Source organism: Micropterus salmoides, unplaced genomic scaffold, assembly GCF_014851395.1.
Source record: "Micropterus salmoides isolate LMB-PRFRI ecotype aquatic unplaced genomic scaffold, ASM1485139v1 Ms_hic_scaffold_22, whole genome shotgun sequence".
Taxonomy (NCBI): Eukaryota; Metazoa; Chordata; class Actinopteri; order Centrarchiformes; family Centrarchidae; genus Micropterus; species Micropterus salmoides.
Genome location: NW_024041373.1, coordinates 9467570 through 9473569, shown reverse-complemented (window position 1 = coordinate 9473569; position 6000 = coordinate 9467570).

Genomic DNA, 6000 nt, shown 5'->3' with positions numbered 1-6000 from the left:
TAGCACCTTTCACAGATAAAAATCACAAAGTGCTTCACAATAAAATGTAAAACAATACAACATAGTAAAATACAGTGCATAAGAAAATTTAAATACATATGGAAAACATAGAACAAAACCATAAAAAACCCTCATGTAACTAAAAGCCTGCTTGAATAGCAGCATCTTCAGTTGCTTTTTAAAAGAATGGACAGAATTAAGACATTGTAAAAAGGGAGGCAATGCATTCCACAGCCTAGGTGCCACTGCTTGAAATGATTGATCCCCTCTGGTTTTAAAATGAGTGTGGGGAACCACTAACAGCCTCTGACCTGATGACCTCAGACTACGGGTCGGAGTATGAAGCTGTATCAACTCAGCTATGTAGGGAGGAACCTGACCGTGCAGAGCTCTAAAAGTAAGAACCAGGATATTCTGCTTTGACCAATCACACACATGCAACATGTCTCATCGGTACTTTAAACACTCTCACCCACGCAGTCTCCTGCACTATTTTAACACAGGGCTGTAACTAGCTTCAATTAGTTTCCATGAGCAGATAATGTAAAAAGGACGAATTGTAAAAAAAAAAAAAAGTTGGCATTTGAGGAAAAAACTTTTACCACCCAACAAAAACCAGGGTTTTCTCATATCACTGTTTTATTAGTTGGGAACTGGAACCTTACAGGACAATGCAGCATATTAATGATCCTTGAAATTAAAAAAGTTTAGGAGCCAGCTATGTAGAAATCTTTTAATACAGTGTGCATTAATAAATAAGTACCTTAGACCTTTGTTTCCCTCTCTGCTAGTACAAACTTAGTGGTCAGCACACACACCTATGTTCACCAACACACTCTACTAAATGATGTCCATTTGTTCAAGATTAGTGACCTCATATGCTCATATATCCGAATCTTCCTGACCTAAATATGATGTGACATAAAGGTGAGTGCATCGTACCTGTGGGCCTCCTCTGCCATTTGTGCCATCAAACCAAAACACAACTGACAAAGCGGAAGCCAAGCAAAAACAAGAGGCAAAGGTTTCCACAACAGGACAACGTTTGTGGTTAAAACATTGATGGGACTGTCACATATGATAATTTTTTATCTATTCCTCATCTATCAGGTACCACACTATGTGCTGATACCTATACTTTTTAACCTCCTTTTATGCTGGGATGACATTTTTTTGCTGAGTAGTAGTAGAAGATTTAATCATCAGGGGCCCTTGGCAAAATGTCTGCAATCCAGGAATGTACCATCAGTGATGGAGCAGGAATGCTACCTTGAGTGCTTTTAACAATTCTCCAAACAACTCATACCCCTTCAGTTATCTCCATTATTTCATTCTTGCAGTTTTGTGTGGTTTTTTTTTTTGCTGGTTCAGGAACACACAAGACCTGGGGTCATTTTGTTTGTGCAGACATCAGCTGTTTTCTGGTTTGCCTCGGGCAGGGTGAGAAGCCAGGAGAGAGAAAGACAAAGAGAGAAAGAAATAGCCAGACAGACAGAGAGAGAGAACAAAGTCACCCACCTAAAACTGTAAACTGGCCCAGAGTATGAATGGTTCCTTGTATTGGGCGTCCTTGAGTACATGTCTGCCCCCTCCCTCCTCTGCTCTGCTGTCTCTGTCAGGCTCTTAGTTGGTTTCGGCTGTAGAGGAGGAGTGCCTGTGATGCCTCATCACAACATGACACGGAGGAACATCGACTGTTCTTTCCAACTGTCTTCATGAGTTACCCTCTCTGTTCCAGCCTCATTCAGCTGGCTCTGTACTGGGGCTGCAGACTGTAATTTTGAAATAGTTAGCAATTGGTGGACCCTTTTACTGGCCTCATGCCTGCTATGTCCAACTTCATTAGATCACATTAACTACAGTATTATGTAAACGCATTATATCTTTACAAACTTGAGAGTGAGAATAACAGAAGTATCTGTATTTATAAAACCTGCCAAATTGTACTGTTATGTAAAGAAATAGATTAACATTTTGGAAAATACACACATTCGTTTTCTTACCAAGAGTTATATGAGAAGATCAATGCCCCTCTTATACAGTAGATATTCGGCTACTGCCAGCAGCCAGTTAGCTTAGCTTAGCATAAAGACTATAAACGCAGGAAAAAGCTAGGCTCTTTCCAAAGGTAACAACATCCACCTTCCACCCTCTAAAGCTCACTAACACATTATCAGTGTTGGGCAAGCTACTTGGAAAATGTAGGGAACTAAGCTACTAGCTACTCTACATTAAATGAAACTTCACTACACAGAAGCGACCCCCCAGTGAAATGTAGCAAGCTAAGCTCCAGCAATGTGGCAAAAGTATTTTACTACATAAGCTACTTTGAATTTTAAAAAAAATATTTTATAGGTATATAGGCGGTTGACGATATATATATCTATATCGTCAAGCGCTTATCCTGCGTACAGGGCCAATCCCAGCTGACATCGGGCGAAAGGCAGGGTACACCCTGGACAGGTCGCCAATCCATTGCAGGGCCACACATAGACAAACAACCACTCACATTCACACCTAAGGTCAATTTTGGAGACACCAATTAATCTAGCCTGCATGTCTTTGGATGGTGGAAGGAAGCCAGAGCACCCAGAGAGAACCCACGCAGACATGGGGAGAACATGCAAACTCCACAAAGAAAGGCCGGGGCCACCGGGGTTTTAACCCCACGACCTTCTTGCTGTGAGGCGACAGTGCTAACCACTGTACCACCGCGCCGCCGTATATCTATCTATCTATATGTATATATATGTATGTATATACAGTGGGTACGGAAAGTATTCAGACCCCTTTAAATTTTTCACTCTTTGTTTCATTGCAGCCATTTTCCAAAAATCAAAAAAGTTCATTTTATTTCTCAGTAATGTACACTCAGCACCCCATCTTGACAGAAAAAAACAGAAATGTAGAAATTTTTGCAAATTTATTAAAAAAGAAAAACTGAAATATCACATGGTCATAAGTATTCAGACCCTTTGCTCAGTATTTAGTAGAAGCACCCTTTTGATCTAATACAGCCATGAGTCGTTTTGGGAAAGATGCAACAAGTTTTTCACATCTGGATTTGGGTATCCTCTGCCATTCCTCCTTGTAGATCCTCTCCAGTTCTGTCAGGTTGGATGGTAAACGTTGGTGGACAGCCATTTTCAGGTCTCTCCAGAGATGCTCAATTGGGTTTAAGTCAGGGCTCTGGCTGGGCCATTCAAGAACAGCCACGGAGTTGTTGTGAAGCCACTCCTTCGTTATTTTAGCGGTGTGCTTAGGGTCATTGTCTTGTTGGAAGGTAAACCTTCGGCCCAGTCTGAGGTCCAGAGCGCTCTGGAAAAGGTTTTCGTCCAGGATATCCCTGTACTTGGCCGCATTCATCTTTCCCTCGATTGCAACCAGTCGTCCTGTCCCAGCAGCTGAAAAACACCCCCACAGCATGATGCTGCCACCACCATGCTTCACTGTTGAGACTGTATTGGACAGGTGATGAGCAGTGCCATGTTTTCTCCACACATACCGCTTAGAATTAAGGCCAAAAAGTTCTATCTTGGTCTCATCAGACCAGAGGATCTTATTTATCACCATCTAAGAGTCCTTCAGGTGTTTTTTAGCAAACACCATGCGGGCTTTCATGTGTCTTGCACTGAGGAGAGGCTTCCGTCGGGCCACTCTGCCATAAAGCCCCGACTGGTGGATCGCTGCAGTGATGGTTGACTTACTACAACTTTCTCCCATCTCCCGACTGCATCTCTGGAGCTCAGCCACAGTGACCTTTGGGTTCTTCTTTACCTCTCTCACCAAGGCTCTTCTCCCCGATAGCTCAGTTTGGCCGGACGGCCAGCTCTAGGAAGGGTTCTGGTCGTCCCAAACGTCTTCCATTTGAGGATTATGGAGGCCACTGTGCTCTTAGGAACCTTAAGTGCAGCAGAAATTTTTTTGTAACCTTGGCCAGATCTGTGCCTTGCCACGATTCTGTCTCTGAGCTCTTCAGGCAAGTCCTTTGACCTCATGATTCTCATTTGCTCTGACATGCACTGTGAGCTGTAAGGTCTTATATAGACAGGTGTGTGGCTTTCCTAATCAAGTCCAATCAGTATAATCAAACACAGCTGCACTCAAATGAAGGTGTAGAACCATCTCAAGGATGATCAGAAGAAATAGACAGCACCTGAGTTAAATATGAGTGTCACGGCAAAGGGTCTGAATACTTATGACCATGTGATATTTCAGTTTTTCTTTTTTAATAAATTTGCAAAAATTTCTACATTTCTGTTTTTTTCTGTCAAGATGGGGTGCTGAGTGTACATTACTGAGAAATAAAATGAACTTTTTGGATTTTTGGAAAATGGCTGCAATGAAACAAAGAGTGAAAAATTTAAAGGGGTCTGAATACTTTCCGTACCCACTGTATATGTATATGTATATATATGTGTGTGTATATATATGTGTATGTGTGTGTGTGTATATATATATATGTGTGTGTGTGTATGTATATATATGTGTATATATATAGTTGATTTATTTAAGTAATTCCATTCAAAAAGCAAAACTTGGATATCATATTCATTACACACAGACTGATATATTTCAAATGTTTATTTAATTGTGATGATCAAAACTGACAACTAATGAAAATCCCAAATTCAGTATCTCCAAAAATTTGAATATTACTTAAGACCAATACAAAAAAAAAGGATTTTTAGAAATGTTGGCCAACTGAAAATTATGAGCATGTACAGCACTCAATACTTAGTTGGGGCTCCTTTTGCCTGAATTACTGCAGCAATGCGGCGTGGCATGGAGTCCATCAGTCTGTGGCACTGCTCAGGTGTTACAGTTTTTCTCGATTGTTTACACACACATTTTCTGAAAGAATGCCTCATATTCTCAGAACTCTACACACAAAACCAAAAAACACACAATGGGCAAAACCCCTCAATTCTCCTGCAAAATGAAACTTTACATTCAAAACAATGTTATTTCTTCTCAAATTGGTATTTTGTTTTCAAATGACAAACATAAACCATCATATGAATAGACATTCATAAGAACCAGTTGAACACTGATGTGCTCAATGTAAAACACTATGATGAATGGAAAACACTTCTTCTCCATTCATCATAATGACTTAGGCCTTTTTTTTTTTGTTCAGTGTTACACTTACGACAGTACATACATAAGTGTGTTGTAAAATATTTGAGAATATTGTTTTTACTCAGAACACACAAATACACGGTAACAAATATATTTTATTTGTCCCACAAACACAATGTACACAGTGTACATCCCATTCCCAACCAACACAAAGTTGCACATACACTACATACAACACAGAAAAATTTACTGTACACAGTTGTACACAAAAAAAACAAACAAAAAAAAAAACTAAAAACAAACTATGCTGCATCCTCTCTTCTGTTGCGGTCTGGCCACAGCACCTCATCCACATCACAAGCCGTGTTTTCCCTGGCCAAGCAGCAGGGGAAATATCGCCTAGCATGGCGATTCCAGCCATGAAAAGCATCAGCTGCTATATCTCCACATGCATCCTCCATAGCTTGGAGAAGAGGTATACGCGTTTGTGGATTTCGGTCATACACTTTCCATCTCCAGGCAGAAAGAAATTCCTCAATAGGATTGAGGAATGGAGAATATGGAGGGAGATAACTAAAAAGCGTGGGTGGGCAGTGAACCAGTTACGAACCAGAGCAGCCCTGTGGAAACTTACGTTGTCCCAAATGACAACGTACCTGTGCTGCTCTGGGCCATCTACCTGATCTGGTGGAATGCGTGCGTTGTGTAGGGTGTCCAGAAATGTGATCAGATGGGCGGTGTTGTAGGGGCCAAGGGTAGCATGGTGATGGATGACGCCGTGGTGGGTAATCGCTGCACACATTGTGATGTTCCCTCCGCGCTGGCCAGGGACTTCAACAATGGCACGCTGGCCCCTCTTTCGTCTTCATTGATGAGGTTGAACCCAACCTCATCAATGAAGATGAACTGGTGCTCTAC